Source organism: Chionomys nivalis, chromosome 23 (assembly GCF_950005125.1).
Source record: "Chionomys nivalis chromosome 23, mChiNiv1.1, whole genome shotgun sequence".
In the NCBI taxonomy this organism is placed as follows: domain Eukaryota; kingdom Metazoa; phylum Chordata; class Mammalia; order Rodentia; family Cricetidae; genus Chionomys; species Chionomys nivalis.
The window spans coordinates 15,631,435-15,652,858 of NC_080108.1; positions in this window are offsets into that span (position 1 = coordinate 15,631,435).

Consider the following 21,424-nt stretch of genomic DNA (forward strand, 5'->3'; position numbering starts at 1 on the left):
GAGGCTCCCAAAGACGTCTGGAAATGCCCCAGATCGGCCTCCTGGCTTTCCCAGTACCCTCACTGTGGCCTCTGCCTCTTCTGTCCTACACCTTTTTTCAAATATCCATCTCTTTTTGTCCTCGACTAATTGAGATTCTCTGCCTGTCACTGTGAGGAAAGGGTGTGAACGTTTGGAGCTGCCGCCTTCCCTGTCTAGGGAAGGCGTGCGTGTCTGTGTGTGGGCATGGGCAATGTGCATGGCATGTACGGAGGTGGAGAATAAGGCAGATGGCTTGGTGACGGCGCTTTAGACCTTCACTACTGCCACAGAGAGGAAGAATTCTGACCAATCAGGAGGCAGAGCGAAGGTGTTGGTGGAGCACTGTGCAAACCTGTGGGTAAGATGACTTGCTGCTACCCAGAAGGAATGCACTTAGCTGTGCACAGAAATATGATCATTATAAAACCAGAATATTTTAAGCCGAGATGCTAATTGAAAATGGGGAAAAAAAGGTGGCAGTGATTGAGTTTGGTGTTTTTATGGAGGGCCATGTGGCCAATCACTTTCACTGCTTAAGGTTCGAGCAGCACATAGGTCAACCTTCAACCTAGACCTTAATCAGTGCCCTTAATTAAGAGAACTTGCCCTAGCTAATTTAAACAAAATTGGCCTACTGGAAGGGTGTTGGGACACTCACCAAGTGACCTCGTTAGGGTTGCTGTTGCAGTGATAAACCTCATGACCCAAAGCAACCCCGGGGAGGAAAACTTTATTCTGCTTGTGCTTCTGTATCTTGTCACTGGTCATGGAAAGAAGTCAGGGGACTCGCTCAAACAGGGCAGGAATGTCGAGGCGAGAGCTGGAGAGGTGCTGCTTACTGTCTTGTTCCTGGTGGCTTGCTCAACCTGCTTCCTTATAGAACCCAGGATGACTAGCTATGGAGTGGCTCCACCCACCATGGGCGGGGGCGAAAATGCCCAACAGGCTTGCCTATAGCTAGATCATTTTTTTTTAAATTTATTTACATTTTTTCCCATTTCACATACCAGTTCCAGTTTCCCCCTCCCTCCCCTTCTCCTGCCTCCACTTCCCCCATCCCATCCCCATCAACTCCTCAGAGGGGATAAGGCCTCCCTTGGAGAGTCAACAAAGTTTGGTACAGTAAACTAAGTTGAGGCAGGACCACGCCTCTCCCCTCTGCATCAAGATTGAGCAAGGTATCTCCCCATAGGGAATGGGCTCCAAAGAGCCAGTTGATGCACCCAGATAAGTCCTGGTCCTACTGCCAGGGGCACCCCAACAGATCAAGTCACATAACTGTCACCCACATTCAGAGGGCTTAGTTTGGTCCCTCCCATGCAGGATCCCTAACTGCCAGTCCAAAGTCCCTGAATTCCCACTAGATCGGGTCAGCTATCTCTGCAGTTTTCCCAATCATTATCTTGATCCTGTTCCCTCTCTTCAGCTAAGCTTCAGGAGCTCAGCCCAGTGCTCGGCCTACAGCCTGATCTTATGGAGGCATTTCCTTAGTTGGATGGCTCTAACTTGAATCAAGTTGACATGAAAACTAGCCAGAATACCAAATAAATGTCAAAAATCTGGAGATCGGGGTTTCAAATGGCGAGCTATATGGACTGCTGGCTAAAATGTGGTGCAATTTGTGTGATAAAATTCTTTCCAGAAGAGTTTAGGAGATGGCAGTGGGTAGGAGCACTGGCTGCGTGAACACGAGGACCCGAGTTCAAGTTTTGTGTGAAAAGCTAGGCATGCCACGCACCTGCAAGTCCTGCTTTGTAGTGGGCGGAGACAGGAGACTCTAGCTTCCTGGCTGTCAGTCAAGCTCCAGAGCCAGTGAGAGACGCTGTCTCAAGGGAATAATGTGGAGAGTGATAGAACAGACACCCAGTGTTCTCCTCTGCCTCCCTCACCCCCACCCTCCACAATTTCAATTGATTTCTGACCTCAGGTTACAGTAGAGAATTTCATACCAAGCTAAGTCTCTACAGAGAGCATTTTTTACACTTTTGGTGGTGGTCGTGGTGGGTGTGGGGGAGCGGGAAATGCTGAACAAATTTGAAAGCACAGTGGAAGGACCCAAGTCAGATACAAAGTGAAGGTAGCAGCTTAGGGGATTCATGTTTATTTTTCTTTTCACTGAAGACATTCTCATTCTTGCTGTGTCTGTGATAGAGCTCACTGGAATGTGGGTTCCCCGGCGGGCAGAGGTCAGAGTGCAGGTCTGCTAACAGCCGAAGATGAGAGGAAGTGAATATATGGGGAAAGAGTCATTCTAGAGGGAACCCCAAATCTGTATACACCCCCTCAAATTCTCAACATTTCCACAACTGTGAAGACAGGGCCACAACTCTTCAGAAGGGAGTCCTGAGGATCCTGTTAGGCATACAGCACACAGCTCCCAGGGTCATGGATGCCCAGCTTAGAGTTCAGAGTCTGGTAAGAGAGAGTCTTGATAAAGCTCTCTGATAATGTGTGAGAAGAGTCAGATGGGCATAAGGACGGTTTATAGACACTAACGACAGCTCCATAAGCTAAGGGGAAAACAGAAAGGATTTACTCAACACTGCTTAAAGGTGCCACATGATCAAGGTTATCCTCCTATACTTTAAATGTTTGTAAGAACAGAACATATGATATCCCTCGAAGGCAGACAACAGCATCAGTCTCTCAAGGGCCTCATTCACAGTACCCACGACATAATGAAAATATTATTATGATGACAAGAAAAAAGGAAAATGAGAAAAACCAGCCAATAGAAAAAGCTCCACAATGGTCCAGACCCCAATTTTAGCAAACAAGTACCTTAAAATAATTGTAATGGATACATTAAAACATGTACAGAAAAAGATGAATCTCATGAAGGAGAGAATAAGTCATGTTAATAAAAATGATCTGATCAGATTTACACACACTTTATCCCTCTCTCTCTCTGGAGATATTTTAAGAAGAGACTATCAAAAACCTTTCAGACGAATATGAAGAAGTTCAGAATATACATAAATGGAATTACAGAAAAATGAGATAAGGTATCAGTCGGGTAGGGGAAATATTTGAACAGACATTGGCTAAAATTTTTCAAATTTTATCAAAATTAGCAATTTGCTAATCTAAAAGTCAAGTAAATGTCCAAGAAAATAAATATAAAAAAATGATATATAGTCAATCTAATGAGAGAAATTTATGTCAAGGAAAGTTTCAAAAGTACCTGAATTAGCCAAGCGATGATGGCGCATGTCTTTAATCCCAGCACTTGGGAGGCAGAGGCAGGCAGATCTCTGTTTGAGGCCAGCCTGGTCTACAAGAGCTAGTTCCAGGATAGGCTCCAAAGCTACAGTGAAAACCCTGTCTCAAAAAAACCAAAAAAAAGTACCTGAATTAAAAAAATAAAAAAGGAAGTATACAGAGGAATAATGACAATATTAACAGCTAACATATTAAGAAAGTTCTAGAAGAGACTGGGCTGACATTTAAAATAAAGATACCAGACAGGTTAAGGTTGCAAAATACCAAAGGACATTCTTGAGGTTCAAGGGCACTGACGCTAGGTGGAAGCTCAGGTCTACAAGGCAGAACGAAGTACACTGAAGATGCTGGCAATACAGGAAATATAAAGTTAGGATGTTAAACTCTTTAAAAGACAATTCTTTAAACTGAATATGCTAGCACTACGGATTTAGAAGAAAATACATAGGCAGGAGTGAATAGATACAAACATATATTCAAAATAGATTGTGATAGTTATAGAGTGTCATAATCAGAAAGTCATCAAAATTAATGCAAAGGAGGCTGACTTAGGTGTCAGCTGGGGTGACCAAAAAAAAATATTTTTAAACATTGACTAGCTCAAAAGACAGTAGGAGAAGGGAGGAAAGAGAAAGGAAAAGGTGGATAGGCAACTAGGAATAGCAAGAGGATGAAGTAAAATCCACTACATCGGTGATTTTTTTCTTCTTTTCTTTTTACACAGACAGGGTTTCTCTGTGTAGTTCTGGCTGTCCTGAAACTTGCTCTGTAGGCCAGGCTGGCCTCAAACTCTGCTTGTCTCTGCATTCTGACTGCTGCATTAAAGGTATGCAAAACCACATGTGGCAACCATTAGCAGAGTTTTTAAATGCCCGTGGGAATAAACACTCCAACAAAAAGACAGAGATCTCCAGGAAAAAAAGGAGGACAATCCAACTATATACTATCTGCAACAAATTCACTTTAAATCCAAAAACATCTGTGGATTGAAGGCAAAGTATTGAAAATTAAACAGATTATAAAGTCTTTGCATTAGAAAATTGAAATGGGTATCAGTATAAGAAAAGTTAAGGACTATTTCAGAGGTAAAAGAGGTCGTTTTTATAATAACAAAAAGGCCAATTCATCAGGAATATAAAATATAACAACCCAAGTGCAGGTACATCTAATAACAAACTGACATAACCCAAAACAAAAACTGATGGAATTACTGAAGGAGAAGAAAAGGCGATTGCTTTCACTGCAGAAAACAATGCCAGCTCCCAGCAACTCACAGAACCAGCAAGGAAAACCTCAGCATTAGACAATCTTCTCTGTGTCCTCGAATGTATACTTGGCCACAAAATTCATCTTGATGAACTTGAAGAGACTGGAATTACAGAGATTGGTCTCAGAGCACAGTGAAATTGAATTAGAAATCAATAACAGCGAGATTCTTGGAAAATCCCCAAATTTTTAGAATTGAAGCTATGTACCTCTAAATTACTCATAGGTCATGGAAGACATCATAAGGGAAATTAAAAAGTACTTTGATCAAAGCCAAAGTGACAACATAGCATGAAAAAATTGGTGGGCTCAAGGTGAGCCATTATGATCTAAAATGCTTGGTCAAGAAGGGCTGAAAACCAGGAACTTAAACTGTAAGGATCCTCACCCCAGAGATAAACTTAACCTAAAATTAGCTGCACAGAGGAAATAATAACATCAAGAGAAACCAACGAAACAGGGAATGCAGAATGGAGGTGATGTAGAGAATATCCGTGAACTTGAGGAGGATAGATGGATAGAAATTCTATAGTTAAGTAGAGAGATACGATTGAATATTTTAAAAAAGAATGAGTATCAGGACATTTGTGACAACACCCAACAACCCCAAGCCTATAGAATTAAAGTTCCTGGAGAAAGTACAAGAAAGATGGTGTTTCAAGTATGCGGCTGAAAATTGCTATTTTGTGAGGCTAGAAATGCACAAATTTTAGAAGACTGGTAATCAGACTCTGAGGAAGCACACACAAACCACACACACACACACACACACACACGAGTGTCGGCTCTTCATAGTTCAACACTTGAAGAGAACCAAAGATAAAGAGAACATCTTGACAGCAGCCACAGGAAAATGCTAAATTCCCACCATGGTGACAGTGATTCAAACTACTGATGACTTCTCAGTTACCATGGAGGCCAGAAAACAGAGGGGAAGCATCTATGATGTGCTAACTTAGAGACTTAACCCAGAACTTGACATGTGGTGAACACACCCTCCAAGCATGAAGGTGAAAGAGCTGTTCACATATGAGAACAGAGGATTCGTGACTGGTAAAAACTGGTGCTGTGTGGAAGCGCTGGGTGCTGCTTTCAGCTGAAGGGAAGCAACACTCAGCTGGAAACACTGAATCCTTAGGGAAGATGAAAAGCACCACAAACGATAAATATCTCTGTAAATACAGAAGCGTCAAAAGCCAGGTTCAATGATCTCTAACAAGTAAATAAGAAACAAACATTACTGATGGAGGAGGGTCACGTTAAAAATTTTTCTTTAAAAAATTTATTAACATATTAATTATACATAAGCAAAGGCTTTGTCAGGATAGTTCATATGCATATATAATGTGTTTTCATCCTATTAATCCCTACCCTCTCTTGTCTTCCACCCCCATTGACCTCTTTTCTTCCCCGTTAGTCCCCCTTCCATGGTCTTTTGGTGGCCCACTGAGTTCAATACAGTTACTTACAGGAGATGATATCTTACCACGGCTGCACCACTGGAGAAATGTCTCTCTATCGCTATCAGCCATCTCTTACATCTAAATGCTCAGGAAGGAGCACGGGCATGACAAGATACAGGTGGGCCCGATCTTGTGCAACTGATCACAACCGCTAAGGGCTCAAGAGTACCTCTGCCGTAACATGCCCAGAGCTCAGCATCCGCACTTCTTCCTCCAGTTTTTTCATTCTTTTTTCCCTTTGCCACCGTGTTTCCTGAGCCTAGGAGTGGGTAACAGTGATTACATTTATGGTCAAGCACTCAACAGTCATTTATTCTCATTATTTTGACCAGTTATAAGTGTCTGCCATTACTGTCACCCACCTCAAAAAGAAACAGTACTTGATCTATGGGCATAAACATAATGATTTAGAAGGCAATTTGATGGGCATATCATTTCCATTTAGCAAAACAAGTAGCTTGACCATAGGGCCTCTAGACTCCTCAGCCACAGGCTTTTGAGAATCTTTAAAGTTTCAGACATTTATTCTCTCTTGAGGAGCACTCCTTAAATCAAATCAGAAAGTAGTTGTTTATCCAATACCAGATTCGCACCAGTGCACACTGGTGGTTGGTGGTGTGAGGCACAGGGTCTTTACCTGAGCAAGACTATTGCTGAGAGTTTTTCAAAACAGGACACATTAAAATTGTTTTTCAGAGAGGAGAGGAAGAAGGAACACTTACCAATTTATTCATAAACAATAAGAAGAAAGACATTAAAAGAAATTACCCATATCCCTCAAGAATAGAGTACAATAATAAAACATATCAAACCATGGTCAAAATAGTAGCAAATACAGTCTATTGGTATATAAAGAATATCAAAGCCAAAGAGGATTATTTCAAGAATTTAGGATTACCTTGAAAATCCTTCAATTAAATTCATGACATGAATAGAAAAATGTAGGGGAAAAAAACCCTATGAACAACTCAGTAGCTTCAGAAGAAGGGTTGTCAATGTGAACAATTGATGTCACCTCAAGAGTGAAAAACTAGGGACCTTCCCCTACCGTCCAGATTCTGTCAGTTCCCAGTCCCAGAGACCTTTGATAAAATGTAGCTCAGCAGGGATTCCTTGAACTCGAATCTGCAGCTATAACTCGGAAACTTTGTGGTCTTGATGCAAGTGAAACCAGGATGAAGGAAAAGTGATTACGACGTAGGACTTGACTGACTCTGAATACCACAAGGAACCAGTTTTTCTCAGCATAACGGGGACAGAGAAGAGTATGCTAGGAATCAAAAGGATGCTCCAGAGCTGCGTTTTGATGTTCATGTGTCCATAGCTCAACACGTCCAGGGAACCAAGGGCTAAAGATTCTTGCAGATGAAGGTCTAGGTGCAACTACCAGAGAAACAACACACACCAGTCATAATGGTGTGTGAGGGTGATGATGATGTCCTGGCAAGGAGCAGCAGTATTGATGACAGACACTCCCTTTGCTAACCTTTCTAAAAGTCTTTGCAGGAGAATGAAACTCAGCACCCTATGCATAGTTGGATCATGTCTTCAATCTTGGTGTGTGTTTTGTTCCAGGATGAGATACATATAGTACAGAGGAGCTTGCATACATGTGGCTTATGCTGGACCCAGATTGTGGGTCAGTTCAGTCTGTGTGGCCTTATCTTCCTCTTCCTGGGCCTTTGCCGCGTGCCTTGCTTTCTAGTTGAGCAGCCTTAGCAAGAGCTCACACTGTGATTCCCACAGCAGGACATTTAGATCGCTGTTGCTGCTGTCAGCACCACTACAGATGGAAGATTCTAGCAGGTATTACGCATAACCCAGGAAGACTGGGTGCCCTGCCAACCAATGCCTTGGACACCTAGATTCTGTAGTGTTTTTAGAGATTGTGTGGTGAGGCCAGGTTACACATCTCAGAAGAGCAATAGAGCAGAGGTAGAGACAGAGTTGGCTTTGACACTGGGACATGGGGATCAGGAAAGACCCAGGACTAAGTCCTTCCCACTCCTCCCTGTACTTAACTACTAAAAAAAAATCTAAAGATGACCTGGAAGACTAAACCATTGGTTGTGTTTGTCATGAAGCACACCCTTTCTGTTAAACACCACCATCTTCATCCTTCCTTCTTTGCCTCAATCTCCTCTCCCCTGAGACTGTGTCCCTCAGAGAAATGTTAGCAGGTGGCCTTTCCCCCAGACAAGCTGTCTTCTTCAGGGAGGTTCAGCCAAGGCATGCTTGCTGGCACGGAGGATGCCTATGTGGTTGAGACGAGGCCGGTGAATGTGGTGGTAGTGATGGGGACTGACGGTACTGTGAGTGTTGACGGTATGGACGGTGTTGGTGATAACACATAAATGAACAGTCATGCCAGGCAGTGTGGCATTTTAGCCCACAATGGGTCACACATCGTGATGGTTACGTAACATGGCTACATAACAATAGTACAGTGGCGTTGAGGGATTCCTATCACTTAATGACATTGTAGCCATCTTAATGCCACAGGGTGGACCTGAGCTGATGGTGAGCAGGCAGTCTATTATGCTCCAGTCTTATAAAAGTGTAACATGGAATTATATACAGTGCATAAAAACTGATAATGATGCTGTGCTATTGGTTCAGGTATTTATTGCACTGAGTTTTGTCATTGGAATGCCCTCCTCCTGCTCAAAAATAGTTTGCTTCAAAACAAATTGCTGTGGGAAACCAGCAAGAGTCTCATTCATCCCATTCACTGTGAATCTTGATCACATGAAAAGGCCGACTGGATTTCTCTAAGTACACTGATTGGTCCCAACAACGATGAAACTGCCAAGCGACACACTTCTCAGAGCCCTTCCTGTCATGGAATAATGGTTGACTGTGTGGTAGGATGGTGGAAGACTTCGAGAAGCCAGGTGACGATGGGTCACGTCCGCTCAATTTTTGTGACCTTGTCTTTGGTTTTTTTCCTTAGGAGGCGAAGCTGGATTCCCATCGTCTGGAAACTCTGCATGGCCACGACTGATTTTCATGCGACAAAGAAGCAGTAAAGGCTAACATGTGTGCGTCACACCTGCTTCCCTCCACATCCTCCCACGGCTGCAGCCTTGGTGGGGGTGCTCCTTCAGCCTTGGGCCTGGAGCGGAGGCCTTTGTTAACCCACAGCAAACGTGAATCATGGATGAAAGTTTGATTTTTCATCTTTATCACTGAAGATGAGTGAGATTTAGCCATGAAATAATCCAGTGTATCCTCCTATCTGAGGTGAAAGAAAACCGTATCTGAGAATTGTGCCTCTGGAACACCGGTGACCAGCAGGGGAGACTGCTGTTTCACCAAGGCAGATTCTGCACTCCAGAGACTGAGGGCAGGATTGGGAGGTGATGGACCACCAGGACTACTTAATGAGTCCCTCTTTCAGAGGGAGTGAGAGTAGAAGGGATGGAGGAATGGAGGAGGGAGGGAGGGAGGGGAAGGAAGGAGAGAGAGAGATAGGCAGAGAAGGGAGGGAGGAAGTGAGGGAGAGAGAGGGAGAGAGTGAGTTCAGGGAAGGAAGGTGAAGAGGGTGTCAGGGAACCTCTCCATGTGTTACATCCTCCATGGCTAATGTTTTGTTAGTGAGAGCCTGTCTTCCCTGTTTCCCTCACTTCCTTTACCAGCCCATGGGGGTTCCTCGGTAGAGAAGTTTGGGCTAATTCCCGTTTACTGGCAGTTGTGCTATGAATTACGGAAAACTTGGTTTTCTCTTATTTCTGTCTGCTGGACAGAGAGCACAGAGCCCTGTCCCGTGAACAGAGTCTTTCTCAGGATGTTTAGTTTGGAAAGAGGGGATTGGGATGGGATGTGTATTGAGGGACATAAAGGGGGCAGAGGGATAGAAGCTGGCTTCTTTAGGAACAGTCGTGGGGTGGGGACTTAGAGAGGTGTGATCTAATTAGGTTTGCAGCCTCTGACTTGCCGTCTTATCGCCACTTCACCCAGAATTTGCAGTTCTGATTAAAACCAGGAACTGCGAGAGATGCTCTCTGCGGAGGACCACCACGCTCCCTCGCTAGCAGAAATAAGCACAGCTGAAGCTGCTTTCAGAAAATGGGGCTGCCTCCAGGCGTGCACTCAAACTCCTTGACCTATATTTGCTTCATAAAGGAGTGTGTGTGCATGTGTGTGTGTGTGTGTGTGTGTGTGTGGAGGGTGAGAGACTGCAAGTTTAAGGGCATGCTTTCAAACAACATCCATCCACTGAGCACCTGCCATGTTCTTCCCCACTGGGAATGGAAACACTTGGAACAGTGTGATGAGAAACACAGTTGGGAATGCGCATGGAGCTTCAGGTGGGGACCAGCCTTGTCTAGAAGGTCTAGGAAGAAATGATGAAGAAGCGGTTGTATGGGCTGTGCTGAATTGTATTGATTACATTGCTATGCTGAGTGATTTGATACTGGGAATTGAACCCAGGGCCTGGTGTGTGCTAAGCGTGGTCTCTGTTACTCATGACATCTCCTAACACACTACCGAATGAGTCTGTATCAGATGTGTACCTGTGTATAAGTGCAGGGATGCATCAAATGTGTACCTGTGTATAGGTGCGGGGATATACATATGTGCAGGTGCACACACGCACACAGGAACAGCCCAGGAAACAAAACAAATGAAGTAGTCCTTGGAGAAGTTTTCCAAATTGCCAAGTTTGTAAGCCACCAAGCCGCCTGATGGTTTTTACTGACAATGAGTTAGATGTCAATTTCTAGAATATTAATTTTATGATTCCCTGCCCTTGGAAGCAGCCCGAGTATAGCTTCCTTCATATGGTAGAGTCTTCCCCCTGACTCTCATGACTACATGGGGCTGGAGAGAGTCTTTCCTCAGGATGTATCGGGAGAATACAGCAACTGTATTCCACCGAGATGGCTTCGGCCCGTTTTGCTTTTGGAGCTCTTATGTCTGCTTTTTATAGTTTGCTGTCTCTTTCTGGGCTCTCGGGCTGTCAACTGTCACTTCCTGCAGCTGTCAGCCTGGCTTTCTGTTTCTTGGGGCACACCACTATCAGCATCTGCCCCACCCCCAACACTCTCTCTCTCTCTCTTTCTCCTCCCTCCCTCCTCCCCCCCCCCCCCCCCCCCCCCCCCGCTCCAGTTGGATTAAGGATTGCTTAGAATCAGTGGGCTTGACTTATGCAATCTTCAAAGAAATCATCGCCTCCCCTCCCTACTCTTTAACTTGAGAGCAGCCCCTAGTTTGGTGACATCAGCTTCACCTGGGTATTCCTTAGAGTTCCCCTGGGCCTTGCTCTAGAGTTGCCTAATCAGAATCTCGGGGTGGGGGTGGGTAGGGTGGGACCAGCAGCCTGTATTTAACAAGCTGTCTAGTGATTCAGATGTCCCTCCAATGAGGAAGCATCCCAGAAGGAAGGGGAAAAAGGTCCAAGGGAAGGCTGCATTGCAGGCTGCAGGTGGTGAGAGCTTCAGGCTGTGTTCTCTGTCCAATCGAGAGGCTTCTGTGCCGTTCTGGGTTCTGGACTGGGTTCAGAGCCATTGGACTGTTTCAGGAGAGTTGAGTTGTAGGAAGGTGTGATGTTGCGTGCATGTGTGTGAGCCTGCTGCGCACAGAGAGTGAGTAAAAGATAGAGAGACTGAGAAAGCTGGGCTCCACCGAGAGGTGTGTCTTAGCCACTAGAGTCTTCTGTGTGTGGCTTGGCCTTGGAATCCTGGTTGGAATCCTCCAGCTCAGAGTCTTAGTGGTCTCCTGACTCCCTCTCCCACCTGTGAATGGTGTGCCCAGGGCTCCGGTCAAGTGTCAGGAACACTCTGAGAGGTACCAGCTGGTTGGGGACACTGCCAGAGACTTTTCACGCAGAATTCTTGAGGCAGACAGCTGGGATATGTGTGGGAGCCTCAGAGATGCATGGATTTGGGTTTGTAAACACAGGCCTGTTAAATTTAGGGTGGGCCCCGGGCCTAGGAGAGCTCCGTAGCATCATTTGGCAACTGCTGCCCATATTGAGTAGTTTTTAAAACGCTGCTTATTCCTTATATAGTTGGAGGCTCGTTTTAGCACAGCCTGTCGTCAGAGGGGAGGGTCTTGGCATGGAGGGGTGCACACCCACTGTGTGTCAGGTACTCTGCATAAACCATGCCATTTTGTCTGCACACCCAAGGGCCAGGGCTTACTCTCTCAGCTTACTGAGAGTAAAGGTCTAGACCTAAGAAGTCTCAGACACATGGGTGTATGGGATCTGTTCCAAGCGTGGATACGAGAGGACCTCACATGCAGCTGAGTGGGGTAGCTGGCAGGGGTGAGGCGAGAGGGGTGGCATTAGTGAGGAACCTCTGCCCATAGTGAGAGCATGTGGGCTGAGGGGGTAGCTGGCAGGGGTGAGGCGAGAGTGGTGGGGCATAGTGAGAAACCTCTGCCCATAGTCAGAACACGTGGGCATGTTCCTCGTACTATCCCTAGAAGCCAGGCTGAAGACTCTGTGGCTGGACTGCCTACTTATGTCAGTGCCTGCCAGAAAGAGGCTTTTGGACTACGATCCCATGGGATGCTCTTCAGATTCAAGGCTCTGCTGGACAACTCACTTTGGAAATTATCACAAAGCTTTGTTTGTTTCTTGGAGACAGTGGTTTAACTGTAACAAGCAGGGTTAACCAGACAGGCAGGGCAGAGTGGCACCTATGAAGAGATGGGAGGGACTGGCTTTGGGGTTGTGGGGGCCGGCAAGGCAAGACTGGAGTCCCAAGGGCAGGCTGCACCTCTTAGCTTGGAGTGAAGGTGCTGTCTGCATGGGGGATGCCCTCCCTTCCTCCCACCCTCCTTTCCACCTTTGCAGGGAGACTTCAACTTTACTGTTAAGACCTTTGGATCCACTGAGTCCAGTCAACCCAGGTATCCTTTACTCAAAACCAGCTTATTCTAGATTTAAACACATCTGCCACATTCTTCATGGTAACACCCAGAGAAGCGTTTGATGTTAACATCTAAAGCTGATCACTACAGTTATGGTTTAGGTCTTGAATATACTCCCAAAGATACAGCTGGAAGGATTTGTGGAGATAGTGGAGTCTTTATTATTTATTTACTTGTTTGTTTGCTTTTGGTTTTTCGAAGCAGGGTTTCTCTGTGTAGCCTTGGCTATCTCGGAACTACCCCTATAGACCAGGCTGGCTTTGAACTCACAGAGACTTGCCTGCCTCTGCCTCCTGAGTGGTGGGATTAAAGAAGTGTGCTACCATGTCTTTAAGAGATTGAGCCTAGTAGAGAGAGGAGTTGGTTCCGTTGGGATGTGCCCTAGGAAGGGTGGCTAGCATTCTATTCCATTTATCACCATCTCTGTTTACTGACTGCCACTATGTGAACAGCCTCTTCTGTACTGATGATCTGTGCTGCCACCATCCTAAGGCAAGAGGACTAGGCAACTGTGGCTTGAAACCTCTGAATGCATGGATTGAAACAGCCCTTGCCTTCTTGCAAGGTGAGTGTCTTAGGTGTTTTGACACAGTGACGCAGAGCTGACGAACACAATACCAGGTATAGCATAGAAGTCTTGTACAAGCAACCTTGGTCGTGTTGACTCTCTTGCCTCCTGAAGTTGCGTGAATACCATCTTTCTGTTTTACAACCCCACCACAGAACAGCCATGTGGACCAGTGTCCCACATAGCATTAAAAAGATTTCTGGCCTGAGCTTCCTGGCTTACCTTTATCTGAGACCCTGGAAGAGGTCAGAACACAAGTCAATTCGGTCTTTGGTGATTCAGGGTCACAGCTGGCCACAGCTTCAGTCCCATTGGTGTCTTAGCCTATACTATGTCGTAGGCTCACCCTCTGTTTTGTGGGATGGTTAGCAGGATGCCGGCCTGGACCCAGTGGATGACAGTAGCGTTCCTTCCTCTCTGCTCCTTTCTCTCCCTCTGTGACAAACGACAATGTCAAATGTCTTCTGGCAAGCAAAATGGCCTCTGCTGAGAAGTACTAATGCAGAGGAAGAAGTCGTGAAATAACATCGAGGTTCAGGAGGCCTGGCAGACTGAGTTCGAATTGTACCCTCTACTTTTAAAAAATTTAATTGTGTCCTACCATGTTCCAGAAGGCACAGAGCAGCAGTCCATCCTGGGTTTACTAGAGCTGTCTGTGAAACGATTTTACTTTCATGAAGCTCAGTGTTCCACCTCTGCAATATGAGGACCATGATAGGATTTATCAAGGTATTGAGGGGGCCGGTAGAGTAGAACATTTAGGGTGTGTGGCTCTCGACAGTTATTCCATGTGTGTTAGTTTCTTAGCCTTCTAACAGGGAGGCCCAGGTTCATGTTTACACTCCCCTGGACATCCCGGGAGGATGGGTTTGCAAGACCATCATCTGGTCCGCATTCTAAGTGAGAAGATAAGTCTATCTCAGGGTTTGAGGGTCCTGACTCCAGGCTGGTAACAGTCCCCCACTCTGAATGGTGTAGGCACCCATGTCCCCAAGCTTGCAGGGGACCTCCAAGAGTGTCCAGACACTCAGCAGCCTCAGATTCCCCTTTAAAGCCTCACCATAGGCTGTTTGAGGCCTCCTTCCCTGCAGGCCACAGATTTATGAATGGTACACTCGGTGCCCTTGCCAGGAAGTTTATTAATGTGCTTTCACACAGCACTTTAGGTTGGTGAGCTCTTTTTGCTCCTCTGGTTCCTGGCCGGATGTGGGAAGATGCACCACGTCAGCAAAATCTTCCTCTGGACTTGGCAGAGGGGTTGATTAAGACACCGTCTATTGGGATTGGACTCCCAGCCCACCCTCCTCCTCCTTTGGTCATCTCTTGGTCACTAGCAAATTCACCAAGTTGGACTTGGATGTTGTCTATACTTCGTTCTGCATCATTTCCCTGTCTGAGGTGAATAGACATTTGTTGATGTCTTCCCAGGAATAGCATCTCACAACACCAGGGCCACAATGTTCTGCTTCCAACCATCCTGCAAGAGTGTGAAGGATGTTGTACCACTGAGGTCTGGATGTCCACCTCTTGTGTTTGTGACTTTGGAGGTTGGATCAGAGGAGCATGAAGTCCTCTCCAGACTTTTGGGTCCTCTGTTTTCAGAGAGGATCCGCTGCTCATCTCTGTTTCCAGGTGGCTAAATTTCATGGTGAAAAATGTGTCCATTCTAAGCGGTAAACAGAGATCAGATTGGTCCACTGTTGACATTTGGCCCTGTGGTTCTATAATGCGATTGGTAGCTTTGAACTAAGATGAGGTGAGCTCTCCCCTTGCCACTTTTCCTCATATCAGTTTATACAAGTTTGGTGTTATAAGGGGTCCACTTCTTAGTTCCCGACTACTCAGAAACCATATTATTTAAATCAATGCTTGGCTCATTAACTCTAGTTTCTTATTGGCTAACTCTTACATCTTAATTTAACCAATTTCTAGTAATCTGTGTATCGCCACGTGGCTGTGGCTTACCTGGTAAAGTTCCAGCATCTGTCTCCAACGGGGCTACATGGCTTTATCCCTGATTCTGCCTCTTTTCTCACAACATTCAGTTTAGTTTTCCCTGCCTAGCTCTGTTCCCCTATAGCTCTGCTATAGGCTCAAAGCAGTTCCTTTATTAACCAGTGATATTCATAGCATACAGAGGGGAATTCCACATCAGGCTGACTTGTTGGGAATCCTTTTTCTAGGCATTGCAGACCACTAACCTCTCTAAAATTTCCTTATTCAGTAAACATTGATTAGGTACCCACTCCAGGGATCTGAAAACCAGTCACTGGGGCCCAAGAAGCTAGAGACACACAGACCAATAAAATGTTTGTAACAGAACAGGTTCCTAATGGACAGACATGTTCAGGGCCCTATGTGGCATTCTTGCAGATGCAGTTGGAGGATCAGGCAGGGACAACTCTAAGCTTCTTAAGGAAATGAGCTCAACTCTGTCTCCATGCCCCGTATCCAACTGTTCCTGGTCTGGCAGACCCCTCCAATCACACCAAGCGGTTTAAGGTTCTGACTTGGAGTTTAATCCCTTCCTATTATGAGAGCCTATAGTAGCCCTCCAGGCTACCCCTTGCAAGCTGCTGCTGCACTGTCTAGAAACACCATCCTCTAGTGAAGCATGCTCTCACCTCCTCCCTCCTGGGCCTAACACAATATTGCTTTTGAGGGGTCCCCAGAGAGAACTAGAGCAAAGGAACCTGGCAGTTTAAAAGCCCTATAATTGCAGTGTTGGTTTCTAGCAGGACTCTGGGCTTCCCAAGTTAAAGAAAGTTTACAAGGCCTCAAAAACAGCTCAAATGCCAGCAGGCTGTGGAGATGCTGTCCAAAGCAGAGGAGGATGGAGAAGGAAGAACAAAGATGCTTTATGTAGCATCTTTATGAGTTTCTAATTTCTCTCCTCTAGGGCCAGGAAAAGAGACCCTCTGGGATACAAGGAGAAGATATTTTAGGGACAGGACATTTAAGGAAATAGTTTGCCTAAAGTTCTTTGGGGATTCTGGGACTTCTTAGCTTAGTGAAAACTGTTTGCTGGATAGACCCTGTGCTGGGGATCCATCTGATCAAGTCCTTGCCTTGGCTGAACGCTCACCATCTCTGGGTGGCACAAATGAAGCATACAGACAAAAGTTTATATGGTACATGTCAGAAAGTATGACCTTGGAAGAAAGAATCAGGCAAAGTTGAAATGGAAGACCAGGGGGAGAAATGATGGTCAGGGTAGCTCAGGGAGTTTTCTCAGGAAGGGAACTTGGCCATGAAGCTACAGAAAGGAAGCAATGCAGCAGATAGTTGAGGGAGGGAGGGAGGGAGGGAGGGAAGGAGGGAGGGAGGGAGGAAGGGAGGGAGGGAGGAAAGGAGTGGAGCCCCAGGTTGGGGGATGTGCTTTGCCTGTTCAAGGAACAGCAACAGGCTTGGTAAGGCTAGGGTAGAGTGTGAGAGGAAGTGGGAAAAGGAAATGGGTTGGAGGAGTCAGAACCTGATGCTGAGGGTCTTCATGAAACAGAGGTAACAGGTAAGCCATGATCTCTTCTTGCAGAACTGTAGTAGGGAGAGCAGAAACCGAGAGCAAGTGTGTTGGGTTGGATGAATTGTTGGGAAGGGCGTGGAGGAAGATGTTACAAAGGAGAGGAGGTATTTCAGAGTGGTTATTTCAGAGAGAGAAATTTCTAGAAAAACATATCAAGGTTTCTGGATTGAAGCATTGAAGACCTTTGAAACTTGAAGTCTTGAGCAGAAAGGGAAGTGAAAAACACACTGTTTGGTTTTCTCTTTAGAGTGGCTAAGATGGGCTGGGTAGGCAGCTTGTCCTTTGTAAAGGAACCAAGCCAAGCTTACCAAGGGATACAGCTCAGACCAGTAGGAGGTCCTTCAGGGAAGAGGCTTGGGAAGCTGTGAGAGGTTTGGTGAGCAGTGGGATGGAGCCGAGGGACATGGGACCCTGACTGCCTACTCAGGGACTGTAGAGTTCACGACAAGTCACTAAAGCTCCCCGAAATGCAAGTTTTCTACATTCTGAAATAAGGATAACCCTACACACCTACGAAGACATCGGTGATGACTAAATAAGCAGCCAGAAGTGGGTCCTGTATGGAGCAGGAATGACATGGGACGAATGACAGCCCCTGCAGCCATGGTTTAGGACAAGGGGTGGCAAATTATGACCCACGGGCCAAATCTGTCTCACTGCCTGTTTTTGCATGGCCTAGGAGATGAGCTTTTGTTTATTTTACAACTTTCAATGTTCTGAGGAAAATCCCAAAGAGGAACAATATTTCCTAATATATCAAAACTGCTTGAAATTCAGATTTCAATGCCCATAAATTAAGTTTTATTGGAACTTAGCCATGCTCTTTTGCTCACAGGTTGTCTCTGAATGCTTTTGTTCCACAGCTTCAGAGTTTACTACTTAGTCAGGCCTGCTATGTAGACAGTGTGTTCCAGAAAGCTTACAATATTTACTATATGGTCCTTTTTAGAAAAAAGTTTGCTAATCTCTGATTTTGAGAAAAGAAGGAGCAATCCAAAAGGGACATTGAGAACAGTCTGCTTAGAAGTTGGTCTTGGTGCTGCTTGAGATCACAGGACTGACCTCAAGTGGAGCCCTGGGGTAGTGAGAAGGTAAGTCTTAGAAATAAGGGAAATGTGGAGGCAAAGGAAACCCCAGGATTGTAGACAGAGCTTCTGTGGAAGAGTACCTTCTATTGGGAATCAATTTCTCCTTCTCTAACGAAATTAGGAGAGGTATAGGGGTGTACCCCACAGCACGTTCTTCCCAGACAAGGGCCCTGTGTTTTGTGGGTGAAGATACCTGAGGTTTGTTCTTTGAACTAGTTGCCTGGGAAGCCAGACACAGTGAGTGCCTTTTAAAAATGACCTTAAGGGGTAGTTAAAAATCAGGGTCAAAGAAGCATTAGAGGAAAACAGAAAGGCACAATTTTTTCCTCTAGAGACCTCGTAGCCATGGGTGGTGGGCCCTTTGTGCCTACCTCCAATTCCTCTCCTTTTAGCAGCTGGGACTGATGAGCCAATCCTGACTTTCCTTAACCCTCCAAATCTACTCATGCTCCCCACTGTGCAGGAGACCCCAACTCTAGCCCAGAGGACACTAAGCTGCCTTACCTGGCCCCCTCCCATCTTCCAAGGACGTCTTGGTCTTTATTAATTTTCCATGGCTTCTTCACACTCCCTCAAGGAAGAAAGTCACTGTCCCAGCTCAGCCCAAGTCTTCCACAGTGCTCTGATCTCCTCCCTTGCCAGTCCCCCCAGGCTCTTGCTCTGCTGATTATGTGTCTCTCTTGTGTTCCCAGTCTTGTGTCCACTGGCATTTCCCCATTTCCTCTTGTTGGGAAGGTGACTAATAGTTAATAAGTTCCTATTATTAATTAGCAGTCTGCTAGGTGATTGTATATGCTGTTTCATTTCATTCTGAAAACATCCCTGAGGTAGTGGATTAGGCAGTATTTTTGTTACCTCTGAAAGACATCCAGCTCAAACTAGTTGAACTAAAGGGGAAATTTATTGACTTTTGTCACTGAGCAGTTCACCCATGAACTTCAGACATCGCTAGATCTGGGCCCTTAACTGATGTCCTCAAGAACCTCTCAGGTTTTCAGTTCTCTTTAACTCTGAATTGGCTTCTCTCTCAGACAGACGTGTGGTGGCAGAGGTGGCTATCAGCAGCCTTAGACTTGAATTCTACTTTTGTACTAATTCCTAAAAGAAGGAAATTCAACCACTTTCTGGCTGAATTCAAGTTTTGTTCCACAAGATGATACACACACCCTGGCATACCAGGTCAAGAACCTGTGATTTAGACAGATAACAGTCCCTAAGGGAGAATATACTACTATTATCCTGTATTCCGTTAAATGGACGTACAATTAGACTATGCCCTAATAACTTATCCTTATACCCACGGATTAATGCATCTCTCAACCTTCATCAGAAAAGCTCAGCCCTAATTGGTCACTGATATCATAGTTCAAGGAATTCCCTGAGGCTCAGGGAATCATTACAGAAGAGGGGAGAGGAAGAGCATAAGGATCCAAGGTGTTGGATGATTATGGAAAACACTGTCTTCTAAATATAGCAGGGTATCTACCTACACATGCGAACTCACGGCAGGTGCAACAGCATGCACAAGACCCATGCAAGATCAGCCCAACTCAAATCCCCAAATGGAGGTCAGAGATGGGTGCAACATCTCACTGATCACCACGGAGCCATTAGCCATTGAGAGCTGCTAGGAGATGGAGAGTCAGTTTGCTCTGAGTATAGCACTGGTAAATTGGCCACACTCCAGTGGAAGGTCACACATGGCAGAACATGTGGACTTCATGGATGCAAAACAATAAACGAATGCAGAAATTAAAGAGGACACAAAGGTGGGTGCATAGAAAAGAGGAGCTAGGTGTCTCACCATTAAGTGGTTTCTTGTTTTTTATTTGGCCACAGCACTGAAGAAATTAAATAAGAATTCCCTTATCAACATGTGCATTAGGAACGAGAATAGTGTGGGTTCCTTAGAGGAAAATACGATGTTGTCACTAGAAGATAGGAGGGTTGTTACTGAGTCAGCAGAAATGACAGTTGTCTACTAGAAGGAGATGTTGCTATATTTATATTCCAAATGAGATTGCACCCAAACTAGGCTTGATGTGCTCCAGATTACATAACTGCCACTCAGTAGAGACGCAACTTCAGCCCACGTAGAGATCATTCTATATTCAACTTTGATTTCTAGGCTTGCCAAGGTGCTGCAGGAACTTCAGCTTGGTCAGGGGTAGAAGAAAACAGAGAAAAGAATTGTAAGAGATGAGGCCTTTTCTGAAGTAACCAGCAAGGAAAAGCCACTGCATAGGGCACCCCAGATGGAGCCAGGTGGCTGTAAGAAGTGTTGGGAATCAAGAAATTGCTATGGGAGAGGCCTATAGTGAGTAGGCCTGTTCTCTCTCTCTCTCTCTTTCAAGTAGTGTTACCATTGATTGTAGAAAGCTTGTTAGAGTCAATCTTCAGGTCTGATAAATGCTGATGTATTGCACCTAAGTAGAGTTAGTTCAGAGGCTAGTGCTGAGAACACACACAAGCCCCGGGGATTCCTAGAACACTTTCAGAATAGAGTACACCTAGAACACCAGGAACAAAGTTTACACAGACTAGTATGAATTGGTGGAATAGCACTTGACTAGGTATTTCTGTTCTGTATTGAAGAGAAAGAACCTTGTGAGCAAGGTTATGGCAGGTAAGACTTTGTCTAAGAGAGGGGCTCACTGGGGTAAGGCTGTTTTCAGGAAATGCTGGGACGTGTTCACAATGAGAAGAGGGAGAACACAGAGAGATTCCCCTGTTGGAAGATCTTACCTGGGAATTCTAGACTATAACATAAAAAAATGAAACCCCTGAATAAGGTTGAGAGGGTGTTCTGGGAGTTAGGGAGTCATAGAAGACACAGAGGGTAAGCTGGATAGGCTGAGGTAAGAAGGACATGTGGGCCCAGGATGGAAGAATAGAGACTGTGTTTGTCACCATCTCATGGTTCTGCTACAGATCTCTTGAGGGACAGAGACAGGAGGATTGATGTGAGGACATTTGTAAAAATGTTGTATAAGAGATCTGCTTTGCCCTCACATGCCCAGCCACACTCAGCTCTTCTGCACTTCCAATCCGAGCTACTGGGGTAGAGGGGAAAGCAGGGGAACATTGTTAAGTACAGAATGTCTTAGGCTTGAGCCCTATGGGTACCTATGGGAGCAAAACAGAAGCTGCTTTGACCTAACCTAGTGAAAAAAAAATGTTCAGGACAGAACACCATTAAGCACATCTTCATTAGAAAAGCAATGCTTTCTAACACAACCCAAACCTGTCTCCCAGTAACCCCCAAGAGCTCCAAACTAGGGCCAGTTGGGGCCATATTAGGCAAACCTGCGCCGTCTCCCAGGTTAGGGCTGGGAAACGTCTGGGATGCGAGCAGGGTTGCTTCTCTGAGCGTGTGTGCAGGTTTGACGTG